The 21,065-nt window shown below is 39.8% G+C and overlaps 1 pseudogene; it reads right to left on the bottom strand.

Annotated features, from left to right (window-relative positions):
• Positions 1–5,948: 5,948 nt before the first annotated feature.
• Positions 5,949–18,226, bottom strand: LOC105750743 (annotated as a pseudogene).
• Between the last annotated feature and the right edge of the window lie 2,839 nt (positions 18,227–21,065).

Here is a 21,065-nt window from a genome sequence, read left to right as displayed (position 1 = left end):
AAAGGGAGAATATGGAGGGAGGAGATTATTTATGCATTTGTGGAAATTTTCTGGGTGAAAAGTGATAAGAACCTGAGATAGGGTAGCTGTAATATGAATAAAGAAGGAGGGCATGGCTATAAGAGATATTATAGATATAGTATCAATTGACAAGAAAAGATAATAATAAATGTTGGAGGGGATGCGGGAAAACTGGGACGGTAATACATTGCTGGTGGAATTGTGAAATGATCCAACCATTATGGAGAGCAATATGGAACTATGCCCAAAGGACTATCAAACTGGACACATCCTTTGATCCAGCAGTGTCTTTGTTAGGTCTGGATCCTAAAGAGATCTTAAAGGAGAGGAAGGAACCCAGATGTGCAAAAATGTTTGTGGCAGCTCTTTTTGTAGAAGGAACTGGAAAATGAATGGATGCCCATCAATTGGGGAATGGCTGAATGAATTATGGCATATAAATGTTATGGAATATTATTGTTCTGTAAGAAATGACCAGCAGGATGATTTCAGAGAGGCCTGGAGAGACTTACATGAGTTAATGCTAAGTGAAGTGAGTAAAACCAAGAGAACCATTGTACATGGCAAGGACAAGATTATATGATGATCAACTCTGATGGATGTGGCTCTTTTCAACAATGAGGTGATTCAGGACAATTCCAATAAATTTGTGATAGAATGATGATCAATTCTGATGGACGTGGCCATCTTCAGCAATGAGACGAACCAAACCAACAGAGCAGTAATGAACTGAACCAGCTACACCCAGCAAAAGAACTCTGGGAGATGACTAAGAACCATTACATATAATTCCCAATCCCTATATTTTTGTCCGCCTGCATTTTTTATTTCCTTCACAGGCTAATTGTACACTATTTCAGAGTCCGATTCTTTTTGTACAGCAAAATAACTATTTGGACATGTGTACTTATATTGTATTTAATTTATACTTTAACATATTTAACATGTATTGGTCAACCTGCCGTCTGAGGGAAGGGGTGGGGGGGAAGGACGGGAAAAGTTGGAACAAAAAAATCTGGCAATAAATTGTGATAGAGAGAGCCATCTACACCCAGAGAGAAAACTACGGGAACTGAATATGGATCATAACATAGTATTTTCACTTATTTTTGTTATTTGCTTGCTTTTTGTTTTCTTTCTCATTTTTTTCCTTTTTGATCTGATCTTTCTTGTGTAGCATGACAAATGTGCAAATCTATATAGAAGAATTGTATATTTTAGTGTTCTTGTTGGTTTTCTGGAGGTCTTGGAGCACCTTCATTTCAGCAGATTCATCACCACAAGAACAGTCAAGTGTTAAAGTCCAAAGTCCAAATTCTTTATTCTTTATTGTGTCACTTATATTTAATTGCCTTGCTATTAAAGGGCCTTGCCTGAGGCCTGGCTAGCTTTCTTAAGGCCCTTCAAATGGGCCTTGGTCTCAATAGGGGAAGCAGGAGGACAGGCCAGCCACCAAGGTGGTGTGAGATGAAGTGAATCTGTCTCTGAGTCCCTCTGAGTTTGTCCCAGCTTATATGCTCTGTTCTAATTACGTCATCATAGGTGTGAATCTTGTGGAACTATATTAAGTACGAAGTACATGTACTAAGTATATGTATTAAGTACGACTTGTTTTAAGTACAGAGTTCTGGCCCATAACAATATATGTTTGGTATTAATTGGATTACTTGCTGTCTAGGGGAAGGGGTGGGAGAAGGGAAGGAGAAAAGTTTGGAACATAAGGTTTTGCAAGGATGAATATTTTGAAAATAAAAAGTTATTATTATAAAAAAATTAAATAAAAAATTATAAAAGATGTAGTATTAATGAAATTTGGAAGATAATTAGATGGCTGGAAAGTAAGGACTTGGTTTTTGCAAAGCAGTGTTCTTACCTTTAAATGCTTCTTCTTGAAATCATACCCTGTCTACCAAGCCCAAGTTAAATACTACACCCATTGACTTCCAGCTGTAAATATCTCTTCCTCCTTCTATTTCCCATAATTCATTGTTTATCCCCCTTATAAGGTACTTGTGAAATTCTATTTTTTAATATAATTATTTGTTTACATACTTGATTTTAACCACTAAACTGTAAACTTCTTTCTGTGTTGTGGGGAGAAATAAGCATTTATTAAGGGCCTACTACATGCCAGATGCTGTCCTAAGCAGTTTACAAATATTATCACATTTGATAATATATTTGATAATAATTGTCTCCATTTCTTCTTTGTACTCTCTATAACAAAAGTATATATTCCAAAAACATATAGTAGAAACAATATTTATAGAATTGAATGAACACCTGTATCATGTTACATGCATATAACTCAGGATCAAATGAGTCCATATACTTAATACCTCTACTTATCCAGTTCCTAATTGCATGGTATTTTTCAGGGACACATTTCCTAATATTACGCAGAAGTTGACTGCTTATGGGAACTATGACCATAAAGTAATGGAGACAGCTTCTATAAGTAATAGGTGCCTAAAAATTGGTTTCATTACTTTAAAGCTACACCTCATAGATCATGTCAACATTAGCACTTTGTAGAACTTTACTGAAAAAAAAATTAAACCATTCTCATTGCAGCCAGGATTTGAAACATTGCTAAAATATTGACATTAGCCAGACCCCTCTGGATAATATCTGTTAGCTGATTGTCACTGACATTAGCCAGTGTGCACTGCTGTGCACATAGTAGGAGCTGACAGTTATTTGAGCTTTAAAAATATTCTTATTATAATTGGATGGTTTTCAAATTTTACTTTGGTGATTCAGGGGCATTTCAAAAACTATTTCTTTTATTCTTCTTGTGGTGAAATCTATTTCCTGGCTCTTTGGTGCTTGGCTAAATATAAATTATGATGATAGTCATGGTGGAGATAAATTATGAAGGGTAGTGAAATACTTTGTAGAGATCTTAGATAATAGCAATATTAATAATGATGATTAGAATACTAATTAAAATTAATATAGTACCTGCTATGTGCCAGGAGCTGTGCTAAATGTTTTACAAATATTGTCTCATTTTATCTTCACAATAACCCTGGGAGGTAGGTGCTATTATTATCCCCATTTTACAATTAAGGGTCAAAGATTCAGACCTAGACAGCTATATGACCAGTTTAGCTTAACTGATAAATTATAAAACAAAAATCGACAGAGCTTGCTTATTTTATAAACCTTGCCAGGTTGAATATCAATAGTCAAATTATATTCCATGTCAAAAAATTCTATCATCAGCTCCCCAAAACACCGCAATATATCGCAATATTTTTGAAAAGCATTATATCCTCACAGCAAATGTGGGAGGTGGGAGTTATTTATTAGTCCCTATTTTTTTTGTTGTCGATTCTAACTCTTTGCAAACCCATTTGGGGTTTTCTTAGCAAAAATACTAGAGTGGTTTGCCAGTTCTTTCTCCATCTCATTTTATAGATGAAGAAACTGAGGCAAACATCATAAAGTGACTTGCCTAGGGTCACATAGCTAGTAAGTATAAAAGATTTGAACTCTTGGCATTCTATCTATTATGCCCCTAAATTTACCTATTTTACAGTTAAGGAAACTGAAGGAATTAGAGGGTAAGTGGCTTGTGCAGAGTTTAACAGCTAATTAGCTGAAGCAGGATTTGAACCAACGAGTAGCTTCCTGATTCCATAGCCAATCAAAACTCTTTCCACTGTAGCACCTAGCTGCTTTAATAAAATTATTCTTTAGTCATAACATAATAATGCAACCTTATTCTTTTTTAAGTTTTATTGGTCCCTTCTGTTTTTGCAACATTTTAGTTTGGTATGATTTTTGGTTTCTTTTTTCTTGCTTTTTTTTTAGTTTTGGTTTTTGGTTTTTAAGATTGGGACTTATGCCAGAAATACAACAGACACATTTGGGTTCAACATGCTCATTTTCTGAATTCTACCAGTTTACTCTTTTATAGATAGCCTCGCCCACCCCATCCCCCCATCCTTACAGCTATGTTCTAGTACTCTGTCCCCTCAACCCCCAACTACAACTCATTAATTTGTGAATCCACCCTATTCATCCTTTCTCCTGCTGTAAACACTCCCTGATAATAGATTTTTTAATTAAAAAAAAAAAAACCAATGACAAGTATCCCAACTGATATATACAACATTACTCTACCTCACCAATGAAAGGAATGAAGTGCATTTTTTCACTTTTTCTCCTTAGGCAATATCAATACAGAATTCAGAGTTGTAAGGATCAACTAAGATAACATGGAAACTGCTTTCTAAATCTAAAAATCCTAGACAAATGCTAGTTACTATTATTATTTTAATTTTTTTTCAATTTACATTGTTGTAATCACTGTTTATTTTTTTTTAGCTCTGTTTCATTCTTCATCACATGATATGACTTCCTGCCTCCCCATACTTTTCTGAATTCTCCATATTGTTTATTATAGAACACTAATATCTCCTTGAAGCAGTTAGATCAATGGATAGAGTACAGAGACTGGAGAGTATAAGACCTGATTTCAAATCCAGCCCCAGATACTCACTAGCTATATGACTCTGGGCAAGTCACTTATCTCCAGAGAAGGAAATGACAAACCACTCTAATATTTTTGCCAAGAAAACCTCATGGGAAGTATGATCATAAAGAGTCAAACATAACTAAGCAACAGCAAAAATATTCCATTGCATTCATGTACTCCAATTTGTTCAACCATTCCCCAATTGATGGGCACCTCCTTTGTTTGAAACATTTTGCACACTCTCTCTCTCTCTCACTCTCTCACACACTCTCTCTCTCTCTCTCTCTCTCTCTCTTACTCTCTCTCTCTTACTCTTTCTCTCTCTCTCTCTTACTCTCTCTCTCTCTCTCTCTCTCTCTCTCTCTCTCTCTCTCTCTCTCTCTCTCTCTCTCTTATTTCTCTCTCTCTCTCTTTCTCTTTTCTCTCTCTCTTCTCTCTCTCTCTCTCTCTCTCTCTCTCTCTCTCTCTCTCTCTCTCTCTCTCTCTCTCTCCCTCTTTGTCCAGCCTCTCCGAAGTTCAGAATGTGCTCCTTTCTCATCTCCATCTCTTATAATTCCTATCTTTTTTCAAAGCATAACTGAAATAAACTGAAATAGCTCTTCCTACACAAGGCCTTTTTGGATCTCTCACTGTGTTTTGATTTAGAACATAGGCGGTCATAACCTCCTTGACTTGTCAAGGAGGTGAGAACCCCCCAAAAAAGATGATCATGCCTTCCCTGACTGCTCAAAAAAGGAGTGAAAACACCATAAAAAGCAGGTGGTCAGCCCTCCCTGACATCTCAGGAAGGAGATGAAAACACCAGAGGAAATAGAAAATCAAATCAGATTAGCAGGTTTCTAAAGGGGCTCATTTGAAACAGGTATGAAACAAGGTGTACATAAATTCATCAATATGGGAGGCATTACACATAATTACATAAGCACATAGCAATATAACACAGGCTAGTAGTGATGTAACAAATAACATGAACGACATGAGAATTTATACATGTCCATAAGTCCTAGAAATAGTCCAAAAGGAATCCATTGTCCATTAGTTCATGTGCCAGGAATCCAATAGTTCCTGTAAGCTCTGAAGTACTGCAATGGTCTCATCAACAATTTTTCATCTCAAGAAATCTGCGTCCCACTCAGTGCTGGCCGGCTCTGCCTTTGAGGGTCCTGCTCTGGGGAGAATGGGCTGATCCTTGGTTTAGTGGCTGGGAATCAGTTATCTTCCTTACGTGGGTGGCTTCTTCTCCAGCTGAGAAACTTTTTTTTCTTTTTTTTAATTTTAAAGAAGAACCGCAGCCAAAATAACACATTAACTGCACAATCCAAAATGGATGCACTTTCACTATTTATGAAAATACATAAGATCTGTCAATAAAAGTTATTAAAAAAAAAAAAAGAAAGAAAGAAAGAAAACACATAAGAGTCTCTGTAGGCCCGGCCAGGAGCTATACTTTCACAGAGATTTTGGCCCGCTTCCGAGCGATGGCATCCTCCACGGCCTTCAGCTGCTTCAAGAGCTCCTCTCATCTGGACAGCGACAGTGTGCTTGACTTGCCAGACTTGGCACTAGTCGTGGCCAGTCTCCCATCTGAAGCGTTGCGGAGCACACTGGTAACTTTGCTCGAATTATTGGATTGTGGGGACAGCTGGCATTTCCTATCTGGTTGAGTCAGGTGATTCGGGGTTCTGTTCTCTCTGATGTTCCTGTTTAGGAGAAGAGATTCTTCCACCTGGCTTCCTATCACAAGAACCTCTTTCAGGAGATAGGTTAGCTCGTTTTGCTGGAGGAGAAGTTTGTCTGTCCTTCTCTGATGGTTCATATCTTTTCCTGCTTCCTTTCTCAGCTGCCTTATTTAATAATGTCAGTTTGATCTCATTGTGAGTGTTGAACCCTCCTTGCTGAGGTTGTGGCGGGAGCACTTGTTGGGGAGGTGGTGGCTGCTGGGATGATTTACTACTGGCTGCAGGTTTTGTGGATTTGGGGGGGGGTGTGGGTGCCTCCCTTTTCTACTTCTCTTCTTCAACACTGTCTTCTTTTTTCTACTTTCCTTTCTCCTTCTTTGGCTGGGCAGGCATGGGAGACCAGGAACTGGCCAGATCAGCATACATGTCCTCCGAATCCGCACTGAAAACAGAACTGCTACTTGATGTAGCACTGGAGTTGGAGGAGATGCTGCTCACACTCAGGACCTGGATCAGGAACTAGATCCAACATGGCTACTGGCGCTGCTGCTGATGCTGCCACTGCTGGGCCGCCTCCTGGATGGGGTTCTAGTTGGGTGGCCCTTCCTTCTGGCTTCTCTGTTATCTCCTGGTTTGGTTGGCTCTGCTGCAGGTGTGATGGTTTTAGTGGACTGTAGGGGCACGGGAAGGGGAACTGGCTTTTTCAGAGACTTCTCTCCTTTTCCAGCAGGTGGGGCAGGCTCTCCTTTAGTTTTTATAGAAGGTTTGTTTGGGGATGATATTGGTGATGGAGAAGGGGAAGGATGAAAAAGATCGAGACCTGGATCTGCTGCCTGAGAATGAGCCGTGTCTAGAAGACCGACTAGAATAGAAGCTGTAGGATGAGGACCTGGACTGGGATCTTGAGGAGCCAGAACCAGAGTATGATGATGAACGAGAAGATGACCTGGAGGAATTGGATGCAGATGCTGATGAGGCAGATGTTTTTCGACCCCTCCGTGCACGGCTTAGAAAAACTGATACACCAAGTTTCTTTTTAGGGGACTTAGATCATCGCCAAGGAGCCTTCCATTCATCTGCTCTTTTCACCTGTGGGCCAGTTGATGTGGTTTCCTTCTTTGGTGGCTCAGGTTGACGCCTTGGTGGTTGAATGGATCTAGGTTTTGGTTTTTCCTTTTCTTTTTCTCGCTCTTTTTCTCTGTCCTGGTCTCTGTGCTGCCTGTCTTTTTCATCTAGCTTGGCTCATTCTCATTCCCACTCCTCTTTCCTTCGTTGTTGTTCTTTGTCCTGTTCTCTTTCTTTCTCTCGCTCTCTTCTCCTTTTGCCACCATTCCCTTTCTCGGTCACTCTCACGTTCCCGTTCCTGTTCTCTCTGTCTATTTTCTCTCTCGTTCCCTTTCCCTCTCTTGATAATTATGATATGGTTCAGTTTCTGTGTATTGCACTCTGAAGTTCTCATATTGTCCCCGACGCCCAAATTGCTCTATTTTATAATCATAATAAGGATCTGAATATGGTTCAAGTGCTGTATCTCTGACATCTCTAGTAATCCGATAATTCCATTCTCTGAAAAATTCATTTTCTTTGTCAAATTCTTGCTCATCTTCTCCAGTGGTCACTGTAAACCTTTTTTCCTTCAAAATCAGGTTCCTGATTGCCTTTTTAAAAACCTCCTTTGCATGCCAGATTCCTCTCTCCCAGACACTCTCTATTGGGGGTTCTGGAAGTGGTGGAGGCAGAATTTCATCGACAACTGGTCCACCCCAAGGATTGGCTGGCATCAATGGATGAGGTCCAACAAGTGGTGGCACCATTGGGTGGAAAAGGGCCCTAATTTCTGGGTCAAGAAGACTTTTCCACTGAAATCAGGATCGGAGATTTTACACTGAAATCCACTGAGGGGCCTGTCAGTCCCATGTTCAGGGCACCAAAATGTGGTGTTCTTTTTCTTTAAAATAATAATGATTCTCTCTGGGAGCAGGTTTCTTGGGGAGGTTTTATGGAGGCAGCCTTAGTTTCTTAGAAGTAATAATCACCCAAATGCAGCCAGGTGCTAAAAGTTCAGATCTTTTATTGTCTCCATTATAGCCTGGTTAGTTTTCTTAGAGGCCTCTCTCTCTCCTTGGTTCTAAGAGCTCAAGCAGCTTTGTCCCTTGCTTCTGCCTCTGCTTTCTTCAGCCTCCAGCCAACACCTCCTTGCCTAGGGCTGGGCAGCTTTCTGGAGAGCCTTTCAGATCAGCATTGGTCTCAGTGGGGGAAGTGCAGGAGCCCAGCCACCACAGCTATGTGAGATGAAATGAATCTGGTTGCGCCTCTGAGAGTAGGCTTCTGCTGAACTGACTGATGCTCCTCCACTCTGAATCTTTTCAACTGAACTCTTGACCAAGCCTATGTCCACTTCTTATACATCATCTCCCAAAGGTTGACTCCTCCCCTCCAAGGGAGGGATTAAGGGAGGTGTGAATTCACAGTTACAAAGTTAACTTTGTGAATCTCCCATTCTCGTGAACTCCAATGAGTAAAGGTGTGAACACAAGCATGGTTGTCTATCAGTATTAGCGACTTATCATCTCTAAAGGATTGGCTCTAAGGTGTGAACCAATAAGCACTGTATCAATTCCATTGAGTGAACACCAGAATTCTGACATCTCCCTTGAGTTTTCACCTTGTTTCAAATTGAGCTGACACTAGGATTCCAACATCTCACCATTATCTTATTCTTGCAAGTTTATTGAACATTCCTTGGCTTGAAAGGACATTGTATATACCATGTATCTCCTTATTTGTGAAAGGGTTATCTACATTGTTGAATATTGTTGTTTGTCTTTCATTTTTGAAGAAGACTAACGACATTATAAATGAGTAAAGCAGAGTTTCACAAATCATAATTCTTATTCTCTTTCACAATCATCCAGTGGCAAAACAAAACTCAAGCCAATTGGCAGGTAGCCCAGGATGCAGTGGATGACCTTGGTGTCTTTGATGTCTCACCAGTTTCTTAGTGCTCTGCAATATTTGTTTCAGTTCCCTTCATGGCCATAGCTATTGTCACAAATTATTAACTGAGGGCAACAAATCACTATTTGACTTGGTGAGATAATAAAAGGTATAAGGCAGAGTTCCATTTTAGTGAGCTTGAAGTCCTACCCAGAGAGATCTAAAAGAATTATGATATCACAGAATTTTAGAGTTGTAAACAAATAAATAAATTCAGTGAGGATGGAGATAGTGATTTTTTGGGGGAGAGAAGTCTTTGTTTCCCCCAAATCTTGAATAATGTTTTAATAGGTATTTCTTGGATTCTAACAAGAAGTTCTTAACATGAAATCTGTATCTTATTTTTACAAATATTTTAATAACTCTTTCATTTTAATTGTGGTTTTTTGTTATCTTATGTATTTCATTTTATGCATTGAAAAAAATTATTCTGAGAAGAGATCCATGGATTTCACCAGACCCTTAGAGAGGTCCATGACACAAAAATATTAAGAACTCCTGAGCTAGAGCGTATAAACAGCAGGATAACCAGGAGAATGAAGTCCTTAAATATACATCATGGGAATCAATTGAAGGAACTGGGGATGTTTAGCCTGGAGGAGAGAAGTCTCAGAAGGAAGCAAAGTAGTTGTCTCCAAGTATTCAAAGGCCTTGATATAAAGGAAGGATCAGGCTGTCTGGCCTAAGGGGGCAGAACGAGGAGTAATAGTTGGAAGTTTCAAAGAGGTAACTTATAGATGTGAAGACTAATAAATAGCTTTAGAAAACTGTCCCAAAGTGGAATGAACTGCTCCTAGAACTGACAAATTGCTACTTCCTTGGCAGTCTTCAAGTAGAAATTGGATGGCCATTTTTTGGGATACTTACAGTAGGGATTTTTTTTCATGTTGGTTGGACATCTAAGTTCCTTTACAACTTTCAAATTCTGTGATTCCATGATTCTTTTAGACCTCTCTGAGTAGGACTTCAAGTTCACTAAAATGAAGTTCTGCTTATACCTCTTATTATTTTACCAATTCAAATGACTATCTATGTCATTAGATTCTGCTGGAGCTGTATAGTATTTATGAAAGTATCAAGAGTTCCATAGACAGAAGGTGGAGAGAGAAGACAATGGATAAAGAATATTGCAGTCTAAATAAGGAGATGGTTCACCTGATAAGAAAAGAAAAAGAGAACCCATTAAAGATGAAATACAACAACAATCAAAATGTAATTCCTGGCAACATGTGCTCCTTAATGTAGAGGTCTTCTTAATGTAAGCAATTACCATACCAACCAAAATGGATTCCAGTTCCCCTTTGTTAGAGACTTTTAATCAAAAGGAGGATAACATCCTTCTCTCCTAGGGCAATTAATGCCCAACAGGAGAGCCCCAGAGGAGGCTGTCTGATAGGGCTAGCATTTCTGTCTGTCTGATCAAGGGTTCAAAAGGAAAATTGGCAACTTTGAGCATGTCTTAAATCCTTGATGATCTCCTAATGGCCCACATTATTAAATAATAATCAGATGAGCTTGGGCTTCTTGGGTACCTGTCAGTTCAAGATTCCAAATGCTGTATAAATCCCAATGTATCAATCATCTAGCCTCCAAGAAGGGAGCTTAGATTCTAGACTTAACAAATAGACAAAAATAAGTGATGTAACAGTTTAGGGATGAGCTCAGAAATACTGACCACATGGGTTCCATACCCCCTTGGCATTTTCCATTATTCTATGGTATACCTTCTATACAATAGCTCCAGTGTAGAGTTTTTATGAGAAATGACAACCTGGTAAACTCTTTTTAGAAAAGTCTTATTGTAAAACTGTCCTATTTTGGAGGGAAGTTGAATCTCACCTCACCTTTTCCAAGGTCATCCCCACCCTATTGCAAGAAATAATCTGTAGAAGAGAACTAAAGGAAAATGCCTATTTGGCTTTACCCTATCTAGGACGATATTGAATCAGTTAGTTGTTGATGAAGTATTGGAGTCTTCTTTCCCTTCTGGAGTTCTTAGGAGATATAAAACACCCCATTTTGTTACTCTTATTTTTGCTACTTTAGTAAAAAAAAATAATAAACAATTCTTTAAAACAAATCTATTTCTCCCTTAATTTTCACAAATTCTTTCCAAAACACCTGTTGGATCATTTTAAAGGAAACATCTTGAAAAGATTTTCTCTCTTCATGGCTACTTAACTTAATAGAAGAAGACCAGAAGAATGTAAAAGCTATGGATAGCACCTATTAATACCTAGAACCAGCATGAAATTTTCAAGATTCTACGTAATCTGATGCAGTTTTTTGGAAAACAAAAGAAAGTCATTTTCTCCAGACTAATCACTAATTGACAATTAGTGAATTCCCTGAGACAAGTGCATTTAGATAACAGTTGAAATGAATCTTGCTCTTTGTGTTTATTCAAAAAGGATATGAAAGTTATTGATTAAATATATATTTACAGAAGCTATTATTAAATTTGATAATCTACCAAATATATTGAATTGGTTCATTCAGTTAATTCAATGGGCTTTATATGCTTAGGGCTGTGCATAGCATGGTACAGGGGATAGAGAGCCAGAGACACAGAGACAGAGAGAGAGAAGCAAAGCGAGAGACAGAGAGGCAGAGAGGAAGAAAGAGAGGGAGAGGGAGAGAAAAAGGGAGAGGAAGAAAGAAAGAGGGGGAGGGAAAGGGAGGAGGATGAGGGAGAGGGAAGGTGGGAGAAGGAGAGGGAGAGGGGAAGATAGATGAGGGAGAGAGATAAGGGAGAGGGAGGGTAGGAGAGGGAGGTTGGGAAAGGTAGAGGGAGAATGTGTGTTACATATAATAGGCATAAAAGATAACCTTGGGAATTAAGTGATTAGCACAAGGTCATGCAGGTTTGATCTGAATTTCAAAATCCATTTTTCTTACCACTAGAAAATCTCAGCAAATGTGAAGTTTCCTAAGAGATTGTTATTGGCTATTGGAAAATGAAAGAAGGATAAAACTCTCATAGTATGGGGGGAATGATCCAGTTATTGCTTAACAATCACATTTATATGTGCTCTACTACACAGGACACAGTCTATTTGTTTTATTCCCAGACATTTCCAAACCAAACTACCTGATCTCTGGCCACACAGCTCATCCTCCTCCTACCAGATCTACTAAGAACTGGGCTCTGATAAGAAAGATTTTGACTTATCTTGTCCATTCTCCTATCCATTTTCATATCACGAAGTCACACACACACAATCAGCCTCAGCTCGTGCTCCTCTTCTAGTTTCCCTGGAATGCTTCCTTTTCTCATTAGAAAGCAGTGTGTGTGTGTGGGGGGGGGGGAACATCAGGGGTTAGATGAGAAAGTGGATAGTGAGAAGTTGAGGGTCACTAGGTGACATAAGGCATAGACTATCAGTCCTGGGGTCAGTAAAACTTGACTTCAAATCCATCCTCAGAGATATACTGACTGTGTGACCTTGGGCAAGTCACTTAACTGTTTGCCTCAGTTTCCTCATCTATAAAATGATCTAGAGAAGGAAAGGGAAAATCATTCAATTATCCTGTCCAAGAAAACCCCAAATGGGGTCATGAACTGTCAGACATAACTAAAACCACTGCACAACCACTTTTTTTCCAAGAAGTTTAATAGTGATAACAGCATTATGTGGCTTAAGAGATATTGGGTTTTATATACTTTTTTAAAAAGCTAGGAGATGCAGTTGATAGAAGCTAGGACTTGAGTAAAGAAAAACTGAGTTCAAATCTGCTCTCAGACACTTACAGAGTGTGTAATCCTACAAAATGTCATTTAATCCATGGTTGGCTCAGTTTTCTGATCTGTAAAATGGGAATAATAATATTATTTATATCCAAGGGTTGTGATAAGAATCAATAATTATAAAGGGCTTAGCATAGTTTCTGGCATATAATAAATGTTAGTTATTATCATCATCCTAATCATCATTATTAAAAGCAAACAGGGTTCAGTAGAGATGGTTTTGGACTACCCTCTTTTTGTGCCCTGCCCAAGGTTTTTTTCCTTCAGTGTTTAAGCTTAGAATTTTTAATTTAAAAAAAGACAAGTTATTTTTTATCTAACTTTTCATCCATCAACTTATTAGGAGTGAATTTAAAAGGAGAATGAAACAAGACAGTGTGAAGTATAGCATGAAGTATATTACAAAGTATAATATTATCATTTCCATCCCCTCACACTTTTGACATTGTGTATGACAGTCTCGATCCTCATGGAAGACAACCATTATATCCATCACGGAGTCCTGAGGTCTTCAGAGATTTCCTGAGAGCTCTCTGATCCTCACATTTCCTCTTCCATTTTTCTCCCATCTCAACTTTCAAGAGAGCTGTTTGAGTTTAGAAAGGACATGTACCACTACTTTTGGCATTTACCAGGATTCCCCAGAACAACTGGACATATTGGAGAGTCATTGCTCATTAGCCCTGGCTTTCTTCACGGTAAGTAAATTTGATGGAAAGCTGCACTGATATTATCAAATGGAATGCTCCTTTATTAATCAGATTTTGCTGGAGTTTTAAAAAGAGACCACTATGTACAGAGGAAGGCAGGGTCAGCAAGTTTGGTTTGAGCCTGCCTTTGCCATTTGCTTGAGTAAATAAATTCTCTTCCCGGTCTTCATTTTTCTCATCTGAAAAAGAGGGGATGGAAGAACTGTTTTCTCAGCTTCCTTTCAGTTTTTAATAATCATAATAAATAGCTAGCATTTAAAGTTTGTAAAACACTTTACATATATTATTTCATTTGCTCCTCACAACCCCCTCCCCAAGATGGATTCTTATTATTCCCATTTTATAGGTGAAGAAACTGAAGCAGAAAACATTTAAAGGATACTGTCAGAAAGTATATAAGGCAGCATTTGAAGTCAGGTTTTCCTGACTCTAGACTTAGCTCTCTAACTGCTGTAATCCAGAGAAGGTCCAAATTCCCTAACTCTGAGTGTTCAATATACACTTTTTTATTGATTGACTAATTATAACAAGCATTAAGACAATTAGCAGCAAAATAAAGGAAATAAAAAAGTGATTATTTCCTATTTATTCTATATTTACCTATATTTAGCTGTTTGTATGTTGTCTCACCCCTTAGACTGGGAGCACCTAGTAGTCAGGGACTTTGCTCTTTAACACTTAGCACATAGTAGTCACTTCATAAATGCTTATTACTGGTTAAGAGAAAATAGGCAGGTTAGATGACTTTTCTCAACTAGATACCATGCTGCTCTGGGAAAATATTCAGAAGCACATATGCAGCATTACAAAATTGGGAATAGAAAGCTTAGATTCTCCAAATTGTAAGGATTTCTATCAATATTAGATGGCTATTAAAAAAAAAAAACCTGGCTCCAACAGCCACATTTAATGTCCCTTTAATAACCAGCACTGGTCTCTTCTCTGCCTTGCTTTCACTTTGCACAAACTATCCAAGGATGCCCGTGGTTTTTAACTAGTCCGGAGGGATGACATAAAGGGAATTGAGATGTTCAGCAGAACATGCTAGCAGTGTGTGGAATAACCAGGTAGAAATGAGAATCAATTCTGTCTCCTAATGAATGGGGAGTCCATTTCCTGGCTTACGGGAAGGAGAATCAGGGCTGATGGCAGGCCTTGTTCAGCTGAATTAGATATTGGAAACTCATTTCCGTGAGCCAGCCAGTGCCTTCGAACACTAAGAGTATTTGGAATGTGAGGCTCCCTCTCCAGCATGGCTGGGGAAAGAAAGGGAACCGAGAACAAAAGGAAGAGATTCTTGGCCCTGGAAAATAACAGCAACTGAAGGACAAAGTGACTGACCCAGTTCCAGTGTCCACATCCTGTCCATTTAGGGCAGACAGAGAGACAGAGAAATACACAGAGAGAAACAAAGAGACAGAGACAGAGATTCTCAGAGATACAGTGAGACAGAGAGACAGAGACAGAAAGAGAGAAACAGAGAGAGAGAGAAAGAGAGAGAGAGAGAGAGACAGAGATTCTCAGAGATACAGTGAGACAGAGAGACAGAGACAGAAAGAGAGAAACAGAGAGAGACAGAGAGAGAGACAGACAGAGACAGAGACAGTGATTCTCAGAGATACAGTGAGACAGAGAGACAGAGACAGAAAGAGAGAAACAGAGAGAGAGAGAGACAGTGAGAGAGACAGATACAGTGATTGAAGAGACAGAGAGTGAGAGAGAAAGAGAGAGAGAGAGAGAGAGAGAGAGAGAGAGACAGAGATTCTCAGAGATACAGTGAGACAGAGAGACAGAGACAGAAAGAGAGAAACAGAGAGAGACAGAGAGAGAGACAGACAGAGACAGAGACAGTGATTCTCAGAGATACAGTGAGACAGAGAGACAGAGACAGAAAGAGAGAAACAGAGAGAGACAGAGAGAGACAGAGAGAGAGAGAGAGACAGAGACAGAGACAGTGATTCTCAGAGATACAGTGAGACAGAGAGAGACAGAGAGACAGAGACAGAAAGAGAGAAACAGAGAGAGAGAGAGACAGTGAGAGAGACAGAGACAGTGATTGAAGAGACAGAGAGTGAGAGAGAAAGAGACAGAGACAGAGATAAAGATAGAGACAGAGAGATAAAGAGAAACAGAGACAGAAACAGAAACACACAGAGAAGAGACACAGAGAGAAGAGGATGCATTGATGGAATTAGGAACCAGGCCCCCACTTAATCTGCACAAAATACCTGGAGAAGATTACAGTGATTACTCTAAGGGATTCAGAAATCTCAGACTTCCACTTCTGCAGCTACTCTGGAAATGGAGCAGAAAACCCAATGGCTGGTTCTGTTTAACAATAAACTTCAGTGAAATAAACCCCATATTAAACTGGTTAATGTCATAGAGATAAATAAGCAGAATTAAGATTTAATCCCTGAGAAAAGCAATCTTGCTTCTTAAATTCTCACTAAATCTTGTCTGTCTGGTCTATTTATCTCTGTTTCTGTCTGCCTGCCCGTATCTCTCTTCGTGTCTCTGTATCTATCTCTCATCTGTCTCTGTTTGTCTGTATCTCTGTCTTTCTGTCTGTCTCTCTGACTCTCTCTGTTTCTCTCTTTCTGTCTCTGTCTTTCTTTTTCTCTCTCTCTCTGTCTCTGCCGTCTGTATCTCTGTTTCTGTCTGTCTCTCTCTCTGTCTCTCTGATTCTCTATCTCTGTCTCTGTCTTTCTCTTTCTCTCTCTCTCTGTCTCTGCCTGTTTCTGTGTCTGTCTCTCTCTCTCCTCCTTTCATTTACCCAGTACAGGGACCTCCTAGTACTTCCTCCATGAAACTTATAACTGCTACAGAATTACCTGTGACAATGAGAGATTGTGACTTTCCCAGTCACAGGGACAGAATTCACTCAGCTCTCTGCAACTCCAAAGCCAATTTTCTATCCACTAAACTTCTTATTATCTCCTTGGCCCCCAAATAGAAGAAAGCAAAAGGAGAAGTGGAATGGGAGAGGTGGGTGGGACAAGAGGATCATTTAGACTTATTTGCATTTTTCAAAATCCCCAATCTAAAATGCTTCAGAATTTCTCAAATTGATTTGTCTGGCTTGAGGGCTGCTGCAAATGTCTCCCATCTTTTCCCATATGTGAGGGGACAGCTGATGCTGTGGTGCAGTTTTATTGTTTCCCAGCCTCCCTGAGTCCGTGCCCATGTTGGATACCCACCCTACATCTGTCTTGCATCAGCTTCCACAGTTTGGCCGCCTGACTTGACTTGGCCTGGCCTGGCCTGGCCTAGTCTGACTTTTCATTAAGTCTTGGGTCAGTGTCCTAGGGCCTCAGGGCTTTTTTCGGGGTTCTGATTTTGCTCCTTTCTTTGTTTCCATCTTCTTCGACCTCATTTTCCCTCTTTCTGTTCACAGCACCGATGTCTGACTTGGAAATTTAAACCCAGGAGTTTTAAATAATGAAGTAGAGGGCCCTTTGGTTTGGTGTAGCAGGAAGCTCGCAGAAAATGAATCATCCGAAAGAAGTAGGAGAACACAGACAGACTGAAGGCTTTCTGAACTTTGGTTTGGTCTCTTAGGCAGAGATGTAACTAGAAATGTTCAGAGCTCAGTCAAACTTCATTGGGGAAGTAGGGGGAAATCAAGGAGCCCAGGACACTAGCCCCCTTGGGAAAAGGCTCTGGGACACAGTAAGGTCACTTTAGTGCTAGGTAGGGGAGAAAGCTCACCTGGGGTGGAACAGCAGGCAGAGCAGTAAGCACCATCTGCTAGCTTCTTATTTTAATTTTGCTAACTAGGTTTCAAATTCTGCTGGGTTAGCTGCTGAAGGAGTCTAAGGGTTACTAGCACCCTCTCCCTTTTGATGCCTGGGATCAAAGTTCTGATCACCTCACCCTAGTTATGACTCTGCCGTGGAATTTATACAACCATCAGCGAGAACCTTGTTCAACCTGATAGGGAGATGTGTCAGAGGACTAAACAGTAGAGAATATATTGTGAGATCAGAATTATTCCTCTGGGCAGATGTAAATGGGAGAATAGCCATGTTGAGGAAACCTGAGCCCCAATCCATGCTTCCCAATGACTCCCATGTCTACATGTCCTATAATTGTTTACAGACCTCCTTTAGCACAAAATGCTGCACGCAGTCTCAGAAGTTTACATCAATTCTCGAATTCAAAGGTCCGTAGAACTCTCAAATATCTCGTCCCCATCTGTGCGGACCAACCTGCCACATCTCTGACTCGCTTGCCAAATGTTTTCTCCCATTCATCCCAATCTAAACATCAGCAATCAGTCCCGTGTCTATAAAAGAGAGGGCTGGGAGGCTGCAAATCCTAGTCAGACCCCAAAACAAGACCATTAGCCAAGGTCGCAATTGGTTTAGAAATATGTTTTGTTTTGCTTGTTGTCATTTGCCAACAATATATGGCGTTCTTCCTCCTTGAAGCTTGCGTTCGGCTGGGCCCGGAGCCATGTGTGACTGTTTTGAATGGCAAAATCTTCAAAGTTGTGCTTTAAATATTTGCACCATAAAAGTCGCTGGCTGCGGCCAAGCTTCAGTTTGTGCCGAGGGAGGCCCCGTAGCGAGCGGGGAAGCATTCCTCCAGAGAGACAACAAAGCCTTGTGATAACATCATCATCTCCCATTTGATTAACAGGGTTAAAAATGGCTTTGATGAAATACTTGGAAGTTAATCATATCATTGTGTGAGTGTCTAGGAATCAAATCCAAATCGCTTATTAAGCCAATGACAAGGAGAGGTGCTGCACAGTTAGGTTAGTTGTGCAATTCCAAAGAGGGTGTTTTTCACACGTTTAATTGTTCCTGTGAACAAGGAAGCATCAAAGATGAGGGATTTTGTCCAACTCGTCAATGGGATGACTTTGTTGGAGTGTTCTCTTCATTGGATCCTGGGTTTACTTTTAAAATTTATCCATTTGGAGAGGGTAGACACAGGCAGCTGTTTAAAACAATCCAATCCAGCCACTTCCCAATTCACATACATTCCTTAGAAGCAGATCCAGGGAACAGCTGCCCCAACAAGCTGGCCCATTGGCCAGAGACCCCAGCGCCTTCTCTTTCCTCAGCCTTTGTGTTCCTCATCCCCGGGCGTGCCCCATGACTTAGAACTGCCTGTCTGAGAGGGAAGGAGTATGAAGACCAAGAAGAAACAAAGGCTGCTCTTTCTTGCCCTCTGCTACACTCTGAGCTCCCTAGGTTCAGAAAAAAAAAAAAAATCATAGGATCTCCCAGTCTCATGAGCCCATTTTTAACAGGCCACTGAAAGAGAGAATCATTGAAGTAACTCATAAAGCTTGTAAGTTAGCAGCCCAAATCCTTTGATTTCAAACCTAAACTTCTTTTTAATATGGCGCCTCCCATATCATCCCTTGCTGCACCCCCGACCTTGGTCTGTGCTTCCTAGGGCACCCTCCACAACTCCAAAGAATGAGCCTGACTCAGGGAGCTTTGGTTGGTAAGTCCTTTTGAAGTAAACCTGAATCTGATCTCAGTTCTTTATGTTTATATTATGATTCATCATAGTCTAATCAAGGATGATGGGGGAAAAGGGGAGGAGAAGGGAGAGAGGGAAGCAGAGGAAGATTTGTGCTGGAGGCAGCTCATTCAGGCTTAGGAAAACTGTTCAATTTTCAGTGTGAGTCTTTGCACCTGAGAAATTAGCCAGTGCTACAAATCTGAGCTTGACTGATTGTTTTGTTGATTTTCTGGACTTAAAATGGTGGTGGAAAATGGTGATAAGACAAATTAAATTTAAGTATGCTGTGCTGTTTGGTGAGCCTGTTTTAACATCTTTGCCAGTTCACCCCTGGATAGAAGTAAGAGAGAAAGAGAAAGGAACCAAGGAGAGAAGGAAAGTGGTGAAGGAAGGGAAGGGCAAAATGGAAAAGAGGAGGAAAGAGGAAAAAAAGGAAGGAATGATGGAAAGAAGCAAAAGAGGGAGGGAGGGAGGGAGGGAGGAAGGAAGGAAGGAAGGAAGGAAGGAAGGAAGGAAGGAAGGAAGGAAGGAAGGAAGGAAGGAAGGAAGGAAGGAAGGAAGGAAGGAAGGAAAACAAGGAGGGAGGGAGGGAGGGAAGGAGGGAAAGAGGAAGGAAAGAAAGGAAGGAGGGAGGGAAGGAGGGAGGGAGGGAGGGAGAAAAGGAAAGAAAAAGAATTTTGCATATAGTTTAATATGTAATTAATATATTTTGAATTACTTATTCAGAAAATATAGCAGCTAAATGGTACTAGATAGAGTGTTGGGCTAGAAATCAGAAGGTCTTAGTTCAAAACCAGTCTCAGATACTTAGCACTGTGATTCTGAGCTACTCATGTAACCTCTATTTGCCTGAGTTTCATCATCTCCAAAGGGGAAACAATGTCATTTATCTCCTATATTTGTTGGGAGATCAAATGAGAATATAATCATAAAATGCGTAACACAGTGTCTAGAGTATAGTTAATCACTATATAAACATTATTAGCTATTATTTTTAATGAACTGACTCTTGTTTTCAGTTTTTCATTCATAAAGTCCATATTTGTGCTCTTAAGAAACCCTGTCCCTGCCACTCATCAATTTACCTCCCTTGTCTTTGATTAGAGTTCCAAAATTCTGGAACCACCACCAGTCACTTGGAGCTAGAGGCTCCATGTCATGTGAGAAGTGGGGTTGAGGGATAACAGGAAGAAGTTTTCCTGGAGTCCCAGATTTTCATTCAGAATGTTTATTTCCATAGATATATTGTTCATATGGTGATTTGATTTCTGTAGCATTAGGACAATAATTTGTAGATCTATTTGCAGATCTTTCTGGGCTAGCTTGGGAACCTATCATTCTTTCTATGGGAAATAAATTCTTAACTACAAACTTCCCACAAAAAAATGAACCATAGGAACGTAAGTCCACTTGAAAGTCATAAACTGCTTGTATATAAATATCTAAACAGATAGATTAGGGGGAGGGATTTGGTAGTGATTTTTAAAAATTTATTAAAGCTTTTTATTTTTAAAATATATGCATGGATAATCTTTCAAATTTACCCTTATAAAACCTTGTGTTCCAATTCCCACCCCCTTCTCCTACTCCACCCCCCCCCAGAGGGCAAGTTGTCCAATATATGTTAAACATGGTAAAAATATATGTTAAATCCAATATATGCATAGATATTTATACAATTATCTTGCTGCATAAGAAAAATCAGAAAACAATAACAAAAAGAGTGAAAATGCTATGTTGTGACCCACATTCAGTTCCTAAGGTTCTCTCTCTGGGTGTAGAAGGCTCTCTTCATCACAAGATCATTGGAATCATCTCAATGATGAAGACAGCCACATCTATCAGTTGCCATGTATAATGATCTCCTGATTCTGCTTCTTTCACTTAGCATCAGTTCATGTAAGTCTCTCTAGTCCTTTCTGAAATCATCCTGTTGGTCA

The sequence above is a fragment of the Sarcophilus harrisii genome, chromosome 5, assembly GCF_902635505.1.
Source record: "Sarcophilus harrisii chromosome 5, mSarHar1.11, whole genome shotgun sequence".
Taxonomy (NCBI): Eukaryota; Metazoa; Chordata; class Mammalia; order Dasyuromorphia; family Dasyuridae; genus Sarcophilus; species Sarcophilus harrisii.
The sequence above is the reverse complement of the archived record's forward strand: the minus strand, read 5'-3'. Positions and strand labels throughout refer to the sequence as shown.